Raw genomic sequence first — 12,296 nt, forward strand, 5'->3', positions numbered from 1 at the left:
CTGGAGTGTAAAATTCTGCATGAGCAATGCTTTTTAGCAGAAAACTTGTGAGAGCTCCTCATGTGCAGCATTCCCTCTGCTTATCCTCCACGTTAGCATTGCCTTGAGATCACAGAGATGGAGGGTAGCTAATGAGAGACTTTACTGAGTAATCTGAGGCAATCAGCAAGTTCTTAGCTTCCCCTGCTGCTCATTTTTCCCTAGATTGGAAATGAAATGGGTGGCAAAAGAACTGGAAGATTTTTTTAAGTGTGGTTCTGGCCTGCACAAATGACTCTATAATGTGGATATTACTGTGTATTGTTTCTTAACAGGCCCCTCAATTAGTTCTGCTGAGTACAGCACAGTGGGAGAACTGGTTTTATCTCCCTGCCTCCAGCCTTGATTTTAGCTCAGCCAAAGAGGGCTGCCCACTGCTGTTTCCCAGCACAAGGCTTGAGGAAGCACTGGTAAAGAGAAAGCACAAAGATTAGCACAGGTGAAGGAAGAGAGGGTGGAGGAGCAGCTACCCTACTTGGTAGTCTCAGCTGACGAACACAGCCGTGTCTTCTCTAGCTGGCACCACCGTGCTCCGGGCTGTAAGAAACACGCTGGGCTCCTTCCAGATGAGATGCCACCATCAGTAACAAAAGACGTGCAGGACTTTGTGATGCTTGGTTTAAATCCCAGCCTCAGAGACGCCTGTACAATCCCTTTGCTTTTGTTGTGACTTATGAGATGCCCAGGCAGGAGGACTCGGTGTAACAGAGTGGCCCATTCATGGGTGGGTGTGCAAGTCTCTGCCAGGCAGTGAGGTTCTGTTTGGTCAATGCAGGGAAAACCTTCAGACCGCAGGCACGGCTCTGAAACTAGCACATTCAGGCCTGGAGCATAACTGCGTGATGGGAATGCACTCCTTTGTGCAAAGGACAAGACTGTGTTCTGAGAAACTGCTGCAGGTGGGATTGCCCTTGTCTGTGCACCTTGGAACAGCCCAGTCCAGAATACCTGTCACCCTGCCCATACAGAGAAGTGTTTCTACAAATCTCTGTGTTATGGTCCAGATTCCAGATCGGACCTGCTGTTTTTTCAGGTTCTGGAGTCCTGGTTGTCTTTTGTCAGACTCTCTCCTCTGCATAACCCACAGTGGTTCCAGAGGACAAGTACCCTGTTCATGTGCCGCTTTGCTTTGTTGTTCTTTGAATATTCTCTTCATTCATTACTGCCTTTCTGCCTGCAGAAAACAAAGTAGGAGAATAAATGGACACCTATGAGAGAGAACCAACTTTAATGAGATTAATGTTAAATAATACTGCCTTCACACAGAGAAGTGGGAAGTATTGCTGGTGTTGGCAAATTATATGACTTCAGTCAAGAGTGGAAGGAAGCCATCTAAACTTGTCAGTCTTAACAAGTGAATTTTTGAATTTCGAAGTTTTGCATTCTAAGGAATTATGTGTGCTGAGTCCATAGAGGAGGTTGGTGCAAAAGTGTAGTCAAAAGCAAGAAAAATGGGTTTACTTTTAGTGCTACTGGGGGCAAAACCTTGTCCTCCAATAGGCTTGTGTGAAAGGCTGCCAGGCACTGACCTGGTTCACTCACCTCACCTCAGAAGAAATGACATGAAGACAGAAAAGGTGCAAATAAGAGCAGAAAAGATGGAGAGGCAGAAAACATCCTTCCTGAGGACAAGGTGCATGTTGCCGTGACATGGTATAAAGACACAAAACCTGAGGGACAGCAGAGAAACATCAGAGCATGCTGAGGTTCCCACTTCATTTTTTCTTGTCATCATCCAAATGCTAAAACACATTCAATGAGTTTAGAAAATAGGACATTCAAGGTGGAGGAGAACTTGGACCCTGTAAGTGCAGAAGCTGCACGTATCCTGAGCACCTTAGACATCTGTGTCGTGAAGAAATCTCCTATGACAAAGCTGCACATGTTAAATTTAAGACTTTGAGGCGTAATCCAACACTATTTTTCAAGTGCAAAGTAGGCACTTGAGCTGTTTGTCTGATTTTCCTCTGGAAGTTTTATGCTCTCTGCAAAGCATCCAGCACAGCCTGCGTGCAGGACAGGCACAGACCGCGCCTCCTGCTACGGGTGGGTTCAAGGGGCTGAGTTTCCAAGGAGCTCTCTGTAGATCATAAAGTGATGAGCACTTGGAAGAGCTGATATCATACATCTGTGATTTGGGGGAGAGGGACAGTGACATCAGAAGATCTGGGAGACAGTTCAAACCCACAGTGCTTGGGGAGCACTAGGGGTATGTATGGGTGTAAGTGCCCGGCTGTGCACAGGGTGACTCTGGGTAGAATTTGTCCGCAATTCAGGATAGTCAGAGTCAGTGGTGGGTTTCTGAAGTCCTTCCCCCCGAACCAGGATGGAGCAAACAGAGGGTACATTTTCCTTCTTAATTTTGCATTCACCTTAGAGTGGCTTGTCCAGTCTCCTTCACCCCACTCAGATGCCATCAAGTTGCTTTTACCAGGTAGATGTGAACTCCTTGGTTTCATTCTCCGAGGCTCAGCGCTGGAGCTTGACCAAGGCCCAGGGGAATATCTCCAGCCCTGCCCCTCTTCAGGACTCTTGACATGGCCAGAGCAGAGCATGAAGGTAAAAATAATATCATACCAGCAAGTGTGAACCCAATTCCAAATCATTAATTAAGAAGGGCATCCATCCTGCCACACAAGAGGTGGCTCCACAGAGTACAGGAGGTCCTGCCAAGAGCTTTTTTTGGCTGTTCACTCAAAACTTCCCTTTGCCTAATTTTCCGTTGCTCCTGGGCACAGTATGTGCCTTCATGGAGCACCCCAAATAACCCTCCCTCGCTACCATCGAGTTATTGTTTCATTTAAATGATATTGGAAGCTCCTTCAGCCCCAGCCAGGGAGAAAGGCTTTCCCTCCTTGCCAGGGGACTATGTAATACAACAGTTTTCTGCCAGTACTGCTCCACGGGGGCCAGGAGAGAAGCAGGAGGGACATGATGTGCTTTCCGCGAGGGAAGCCCGTTCTATCAAGGTCTGACGGGGCTTGCTCTGCCGCTGGCATGGTTGCCTCTCCCAAGTTGTGCAGGGCTTGATAAAGTCAGACAGCTGGATGAAAAAGCATAAATACCCTAAACTTAAACATGCTATTGAGAAGCTGAAGGCAGGACATAAATAACTGCACTCTCGCTTTCATGTTTATCATGCAATTGCTACAGGACCATATTTGGAATAAATATTCCAATATTTGAATGCAACATGCAATTGGAGTTTATCTGTTGTTATGTTTTGAATAAATGTTCAGAAAATTCATTATTTCGGATATCCCCCTCTTCTCACTTTTCCCCAAAATGAGGTGGAGCTATGCAGTTTGGGCACTGTTCAAGCCACCTTTCATGTTTTCAGAAGCCCTAAGACTTTCCCTGGAGCTGAGCTCAGCACGATCCATTCCTGAACCATCCGGGAGGCAGGATCTTTGCAGGGCTGAGGCTAGTCCTGCCCCACACACGAGCCCGGGGCATTCCCGGAGGGGTGGCTGCTCTGTGGAGCTGTGGTTCCTCCTCTGTGGAGGCCCTTGCTAGGTGGCTGTGGCTGCTCGTGCTGCAGAAGGGGACAGTGTGGCTTTCTGCTGATGATGACAAGGGACCAAAGCAAGATCACAGCAGAAAAGAACTGTGACATCCAAAAGGGGAGGGAGGCAGAGCACCCTGACTCCTCCGTGTGCAATATCCTGCCCCTGCTTTTCTGTGGTTCCCAGACAGGCTTTCACCGTTCACAGAATCCATTCTGGGGCCACCACATATCACAGATGAAAGGAAACACTGGTGTCACCTCTCAGGGCTGCCAGAAATGTTGTTTCCTGGCCGTGTCGCAGTGGGACACCAGCATTCAGGTGATGGATGAGATCCCTTGAGGAGCTCTTGCTGGAGGGTGAAACCTGCCATCACTGGCCTTACATCCAAGGAATCTAATCTGTAAAGGGAGACAGCATCTCACTGTTCCTCTGGGCATCCCATGATGGCAGCAGCTGATGCCTGCAGCCCAGGCTGCAGTCACCTCCAGTTCAGCTGGTGCTGGTGTGAGGAGCAGCAGTGCTGCTGCTGAGATGCACAGCAGGGTAAAACGATCAGTATAGTACACATCAGTGTCCTCCAGCTTGTTATAGATCTTCCAGATGCCCTCGTGGTCCCAGTCCTCACTGGCAAAGCATCCTGTATGTTTGGGTAGATCTCCCTTGTAAGTGCCTGCCTGTACACGTGGGGTCCTGCCACCTTCAAGGGGTCACTGTGCTGGAACGACAACCCTGCAGGAGCTTTGAACTGCCCTTCCTGCCAGAGACATCGAACCTGAACAAAGGCATGGTTCCTTCAGGCCTCTGGAGCAGACCAGCAGAATCTCACCAGAATCTTCACTTAGCCTGAGTTATAGGGCAGGCAGGAATTTCCATGGTCCTTAACGTACCATCTGTCAAGTTATTCCATTAATAGGACCCACATGAGAACAGCCGTGGGGCAAAGAAACCCAGAGTGTTGGCATCAGGCTGCTGGTGAGCTGCAGAAGCTCACAGAAGAGATGTGTCAGCATCTCCAGCAGGACAAGAACTCAACATCAGAGCACCGTGGTGTTCATGCTAAGGGGTTGGAGATGGGCTCAGTGGGAATAGCAGCGCTCTGCTGTAGCACAGACCTGGGCTGCTGATACTTTTCAAACCACGAGCAGCCCATGAAGCACACACTGGCCGGATCTCAGTGGCACTGGGGGTTGCATGGACCCAGGATGAGACAATCCTTGCTCATGTGGGATCCTGGTGTAAAAATTGTTTTTCACTTGTAAGTTTTAATAACCTCAAGTGCAAGATGCCCCCAGCACTGCCAGACATGATCGGGTGAAACATAAACACTTGTCCAAAAGCTTTGAGAAGGATCTAACAAAAACAGATGCTCAAGTCAACTACAAGGATATCTTTACCCCCAAAACAGTGCTGTTAACTGAGGTTATGGTTACACATACTTGTAAGAAATTGAAATTTTTCAGTGGGTGGGGGATGCACAGGCTGGTCTGCACCAATAGGTGGAGATTCGCTATTATCATCACAAAGGTTGCTGAAAGCAAGGTAATCTTTGGTTAATACTGTGATAGGCAGCACTGAGAGCCAGCCAAAGTGCTCATGCAAAGCCTGGCCAATGCAGTTATCCAGTGAAATGGTTCAGGGCTCTGCAGACTCACGTGAGCCAGTTACAAGGTCCCCTGTGACAGTGCTGCTCCTGGGGTGCTTTTACTCCGTTCTGCCCGATGAGTTTTGTTCCAGCCTTTACAAACACAGCTGATTAATGCAGTGGTACCTTGTTAGCACAATGTGGATTCGATCAGAGGTTGTGTCCAAGGTTATCTCTGCTGGGCAAATGCAGTGTTGCAAAGTAGCGTTTCCCGTGACATTCCCTTTATTTTCCCTTTCACTCTTACTCGATCAGATTTTGGCAGGGAACGTTTTGCTTAATTCCATTTACTTTTAAAAACATGAGTTCTGCAATTAATTTTCGTTTCTCTATTGTCTCAGAAATGTTGGTCAACAGGGAGACTAATTAGCCCTCTGGATGAGATTTCCAGCGTACGTCAGGGTAGTGCACCGCACCGTGTTGCCAACTGACTCCCAGGCACAGGCTGTATTAGAGAGGAAATGAAGTCTGAGGGCATGGCATGTGGGAACTCATGATGCCTCCCTCATACGCTTGCACAGTCCCTAGCACACATGTGTGCTTACCCCTGCCAACACACTCACGCAAACGCTCGTCCTCTCACACGGGTGGTCTCACTTGCAGTGGATGCCCTTGGCACCCACATGAGCCAGCTGCCACACGCTCTCCCAGTATTTCTTCCTTAATGTTTTGGGCTTCATATAGATGGGCCACAGGGTTCTCTGTGTTCTTGGGACTGATGGAAATGCCATGTCTCCAGAGCGTGAAGCATAAATCTTCATCGACCCCAACGCCTGCCAAGCTGTCCATGCTGCAGGGAGCGCAAGCTACGGCTGAACAAACATTTCACAACCTTTTATTACGTCCTTCTTTCTGGTGTCTCTGTGGCTACACCCCAATCTGCTTTGTGGCTGGGAACACTGGGGTAGAGAAATAGGTCACTCTCTTCTCCCAAGTGCTGCTGTCCCTTTGCTAGACGCCCACCTCCTTCCATGCAGAAGGCACTGCAGGCGTGACACTGGGCCCTCCGGTAAGAGGGTACTCTTTGGTCTGGGCACGGCCACACTCGGTATCTTCATTGCTCTGTGTGCAGGCTGGGGGTCATTTGGAGCATTCCTCCTCCCTGTGTTCATAACAACATTCAAATTCACTTATATAAGTTCTTAATATCTAGCTGCCCTTTTCTGAAACTCCATTTTCACATCTCAAGAGAAGTAATACGAAGAGGGGAGCGCCAGGGTGGACAGAAAGGATCATGGCCCTGTTCTGATACGTCATCTTCCGTCCTCATGTCCTGCACCACGTGTAACTCAGACCCAGCAGGTTAGAGCTGCTCCTAAACACGGTGCTCCTTCGCTAACGCGGAACAGCGGGTTGAATTTGTTGACACATCTCAGAGAGATCTCACTGATTAATGTGCTGAATCTCAAACATGGGCTAAGAGCATGAAATCCCTAACAGGGGTTTAGATGAGAGATAACATAATAATACACAGAACTCTTGGAAACATTTTCAAACCATGTAATGTCTGTATTCGTAGTGTTCCTGACAGTGCTAATGGAACCAACCAGTTGACAAGATCTCCTCTGTATTCAATTCCCTGATTTCTTTTAATTCTCTTTTCATGTAGATGTGATTCTTCCAGTGCCATTTAAATCTTCCAAGCCTGTAGGACCTGAGATCTCAAGGCTGGCATGTCACTGTTACTTCTCCCTGCTCTGTGATCAGGGATGAAAGACTGGAAAGGCTTCCCTGAAGGACGTGCCTTTGCAGGGGGCACGGAGGGCTCAGTTTTGGGAGTGGACAGGAAGATGATAGAGGTGAAGAGATGTGAGCTTGGTTTCTCGGGTTTTGTGTCGGGTTTTTTGCTTCTCAGCAGTGTGGGGAGGGGAATGATGAAACACTGTTTGAGTGTTCGAGGCAGGGTAGGGAATGCTTATCACTTTGCCTCATCCTCAGGGAAAGGCACACGAGCGAGCAGACCGTGCAGTGATTCATTAAAAAGCTCTGCTTCCCCCTGTCAAAGCCTTACATGGTGCACAGCTCACGCCTGTTGCCTTAATCCTTTGAAGATGCTGGGTCAGTTTTTCCTGTTCATCTGGCTTTAGCTGCATGCGCTCTCAGCTCACTGAGCTGCCAATGTTTCCTGCGCTCCCTGAAAGGGCGAAGGAGACATTTTAACTTCTGCGACTTATCTGGTCCATGTTTCGTGCTTTAATTGTAAAAGGAACAAAAAAAGTGGAAAGCGTGCCCCTGATTTTTCCCACGAAACCCCACATGTGCCCATGCCATCGTGTTCTCTGTCCTAAGGGAGGCAGCTCTGGGATTTCATGCTGAAGCAGTCAGGGATATTTTCTCGGGTTGTGAGGCAGCAAGGGGGAAGGTTCCTGAACCCCCCTCCGAGTTCTGGCACTGATGCCATTAAAAGAGCTGGAAAAGGGCCCTTCCCAGCAAGGGCTGTGCATGTACTCACAACGGCATGTACACTCAGGAAAGGAGAGGTCCCCATCCAAACCCCCCACACAGCTGGCTCCACACCATACTTCACCTTCACCCAACTCATTTGCAGGTCTGCACTCTTACTCTGATTTTATCTGCTTTATTTTACTTGCTTCCTGCCCTTGGTTTATGATCACCTTTGCTGATAGAGGACAGAGACCTGCTGGCAGTGAACCATGTTAAAGCAGAGCGGGATTGTTCTGTGAGTACTGACCCTTAGGGGCAGCTTCCAGAAGGAGAGCCAGCCTGGCTCTGGCCTTCCCTAACTTGAGCTGTGCTTGCTGGTGAAATCATAGAGCATGTCTCCAGGTCAGGGAACTGATCACCACCAGATTTGTGACAGCTGTGGCCATGCCCATGGAGAAGGGAGTGCTAGGACTGGAACCAGCTTCTCCCTGAGCCAGCCCAGCACCTCAGCTGTGAGAGGAGGCTACCCAAAAGCAAGGGCAACCATCACCCCCGTGCGCAGCGCAGAGTGGTACTAACGAGAGGCATCACAGGCGTTCCCATCACACTTCACAGCTGGCAGAGGCTGGAGGGTCCTCGCAGGCTTGCTGGGTGCCAAGGCAGGACTCTGCTGGTGCTGTGGGGATCAGGGAGCCACTGGCATTGACTCCAGCCTGGCTTGCCCTCCCCATCTTCCCAGCCCCAGCCCAGCCTCCCTCCAGCCCCGCAGTGACCCACAGCAGCTGTCAGGGAGGTGTCTGTGAGCCCGCTGCCGGTTCCAGAGAACACTTCACCCAACCAGCAGCATTCTCTATCCTCTGTCCCATCACACAGCAGGTCCAGCACCTCGTTGCCCACCACAGGGCAGCCTCAACCCCAGCACCCTCTGAGAAGCCTGTAAGATCTTAGTGTCTCAGTCTGCCCACCTCAGGAGCACCTACAAGAAATGGGAAGGGAAAAAACAGGCTGGGGCTTTGAGGATTTTCAGAGATACTTCCCGAACAGTTTGGATCTACTCAAAGAAGGTATAGAATGAGTTGAGCAGGCACATCTCAACAGCAGGTAACAGTCTCACAGCAGGATTTGGCCCTCTTAGCTTCTCACTTGGAGCTCTGAAAGCTGTTTAAGACAGTGTCCCACACAATCAAAAGTACCTGGTACTTCACTGCACCTCTTGATGCTTCCTTTTCAGACAAGCATTAATCAAAAAACAGTGTGATTTTTGAGGCATTGTGTTATGGAGAGCACGATGTCTCAGCAGTCACTGTACTGTACTGCAATAGTCTGGCTATTTTGCCGAGTCAAGGCAATGCTGAGAGCTGATCCTCTGCAGGCATTGCCCCCTGACCGGATTTAACTTCAGTCCCTTCAGGGCATGAGGAGACTTTCTGCATTTCTGGCTAAAACCTAAGCTGCTCTTTTCAGCTAAACTAAGTGGTGCTGCCAACCAAAGGATTCCAGGCAAAAAGTGGAGAGAACCCCATTGCACGGAGTGTTGGTCAGCATGGCATGGTGGAAATGCAAGGCTGTTTTTCCTCTTCGTAGACATCAGTGCCTCACCGGTTTTGGCAGAAGTTGCAATTCTCCTGATTAAAGAGAAGGAAATTAAGTAAAAATAGTACAATTTGCCACAGCACTACTCTCACTGTTATGGCAATGGTCTCAGCCATAACAGGAGAGCGCTTTCTAGAAATAACACATATGATTAAAAGAATTATATTTGATCTCAGTTTTAGTGGATCTTGGAGTAGTGGAAATTGGCTGCCACGTAGCAGCATGGATCGTGTCCTTGGGAAGTGGACTTCTGCTCCAGACTGGGGGGTCAGCAGGTAGAAATCATGGTGAAGGTTGGAGAGCACAAGTTTATCAGAAGACAAGTATAACCCACCAATGTAATGTCACAATGGAAGAGGCAAATGCAACACCAGGATGCCTCAGGATGGCTTCTCCCAGCAGCAATAGGGAGAAACTGGTGCCAGGGTGCTCTGGAGAGGCCATGTCGGGAAAGGTGCATAGGTTCTGGCTGCCTATGTCAAGGGAGACACTCATTTCCCTCTTTGCACAAGTCTGGGGTAAATACTAGGGATTAAAAAAAGCTGTTCTTGGCTATTTAAGCTAAAAATCTGTGCTGGCACTAGAACAAATAGGCATAAACTGGCCATTACGAGTTCAATCTGAAAATGAGGAAACTGTCTGAAGGTCAGGAGTGAGATACAGGAACAACCTTCCCTATGACCAGTGGAAACTACTCAAATCGCTTCAAAACGGACATGGGTCACTGGAGAATAAAGGCACATCACTGTCTATAGGCTCAGGTCCAGTGAACTGCTGCTTGGTGGTTCCTCGTTTGCACAAGCTGCCCTGTGTCAGTCACAATCTGCCTTATGCCAGCGCAGAGAAGCTGAGGAAAGCTGAAGCAGAGGCTCTGGTTATCAGCCCTTCTTCTGAAATTTTCTCATCTCTCCAGAGTGATCTGTTTGTTTTGCTCAGTCTTCCACCTCCCAGGACACACTCCAGTCTCATGTTGGATTTTTTTGAGGCTGGGATTTTCTGAGTGCTGAGAAGAAGCACTACTGCAGCGTCCTGCATGCAAATAGAGTTTGCTAATTAGTCACAGTGCAGCCCTATGCACCTTAAGAACAGCAAATGTTCTCCCAGAACTTACCTCCAAGGAAATCTCTGTGTGACAGAGTCCCACAATGATCTTTTTTAGGGCAGACAACGAACGTCTGCCACATCCAGCTCCTGCAGCTGGTCAGCCTGGTTCCTCCATGGGTAGCCGTGCTGGGCACAGCCTCAGGGCTGCCCAGGGAGAAGGGAATGTGCTGAGGACTCGGTAGTGGCAGGGCAGGGGGAGAGACAAGCATAACCCACACAGAGCAGAAAAGAGGCGAGAGACTGCTCAGACGTGAGTGGAGGGGAAGAAGGATGTGTTTGTTGCACATTAGCAGAGGGTAGTGACAGCTTCACTCATTCTGAGGAGCTTTTAACCCCCCTTTCCTGATGAGACCCAGCAAGTCTCCTCACACAAGCACTTGGCAAGGGGGAGCATGGAGACCCCACAGCTGGCAATCAGGCTGCTCCCCCAGAGCTCTGCCAATGTGCCCTTATTCATGAGCAAAGAGTTCAAACAACCATCATTCGACTTGGCTATTTGTTAGCATTCACATTGTGTGACTGAGAGTTTAAATCATCTGCCATTGTTTCCCGTTCCCTGATTGGATGGCTTTTAAACAGGAGACCCAAAAATACATTCTGGTAAGAAATATCAGATGAATATTCACTTGGGATTGAATTCACATGCTTCTGCCTTGTGAACACTTGCCCCAGCGTGGAGCTGCCGTGCACGTGCTCACCAGGAACCCCAGCAGTGCCAGAAATCCCAGCAAGCTGGACGTCAAGCCACACTGAGCACACATCTTGGCAATGCTCCTGTTCTTTACTGTGTGACTGGCTCCGGGGGGTACTGAGCAACTGCTCTGAGCACAGGGTGGTGAGGTACTCTCCAAAGTTTGACCTGTTTTATTTGTGTGTTTTGTGATCTCTTCCATACATCTTCCAACGGAGGAAGTGATACTTCAGGTCCTTGCTGTGAGCTTTTACTGGACAGTCACTGGTTACTGACTGTCCAGGTCCTCTGATACTGCCTCTCCACCTCCTTCCTCTGGGCTGTCAAGCAGAGGTAGAAATCATGGATGCAGTAAAGCATTCATGGTCATAGCTTCTCTCTGGGCAAATAAGAACCATGGCTAGAAGCCCTGTGCAATGACTGCTGCTTGCCACAGCCACTTGTCTCAGAGCACATGCATGTTCAGCCCTCCTGCAAGCCACCTCTTGGCTGGGCAGAGGAGTCCACAGCAGACAGGAGGAATGCAATGCCTCCAGTGCACTGGCTATAATGGCATTTGCAGCTGAGAAGTGACTTAGTACCCTTATCTCTTATCTGCCCATTGCCTGGAAGAAGCAAAAAGGATGCAGAAGGAAGATGCAGCCATGGGGCAGCACCCTACCCCTCTCACCATCTATTATCTCTATTTAAAAATGTCCTTGTCTGTCTCTCCAGAGTCCTTCTGGAAACAGGAGCTGCTACCTGCTGTAGCCCTCTGAGCCCTTGCGGGGCAAACGGGGAGCCTGACACTGCTGCGTAATCTCAAACCTGCTATTTGTGCAGGACGAGGAGCTTGCTTGGCAGCTCAGCAATAGTGGGCAGAGCTCCTCTCTGTGCATAGTGAGGAAGCAGTGAGATGATGGGATTTCCAGGGGAGTGTTGTGCAGGTTCCTGGGAACTGCGTATGGGCGAGCGTGGCTGTCAGGCTGCCAGGGAACACAGTGATGGGGGCTGATGTGTGCTGGCAAGGAAACCACAAGCAGTTCCACCGGCAAATCTAAGGACAGGAAACCCACTTCAGGACGTTCCTAGAGCAGGATGGGGGTCCTGCCCACACATGAGTGTCACCAGTGGGAATATGTACTGATTCAGAAGCACTTTGACCTCAAGATGAGTTTCAGCCAAGAAGGCAGGCTGCAGGTGAGAAGACATGAGTGAGGAGGGCAGGTAAGCACAGAGCCCACAGCTGAACTGCTCAGAGCTTCACATTTCTCCCTGCTACCTGGAAATTTGGAATAATGCTTCTACAAGAAAGATTTCAGATCCCTCTGCTTCCCACTATGGAACCCAGGCA

The sequence above is a fragment of the Apaloderma vittatum genome, unplaced genomic scaffold, assembly GCF_000703405.1.
Source record: "Apaloderma vittatum isolate BGI_N311 unplaced genomic scaffold, ASM70340v1 scaffold12860, whole genome shotgun sequence".
Taxonomy (NCBI): Eukaryota; Metazoa; Chordata; class Aves; order Trogoniformes; family Trogonidae; genus Apaloderma; species Apaloderma vittatum.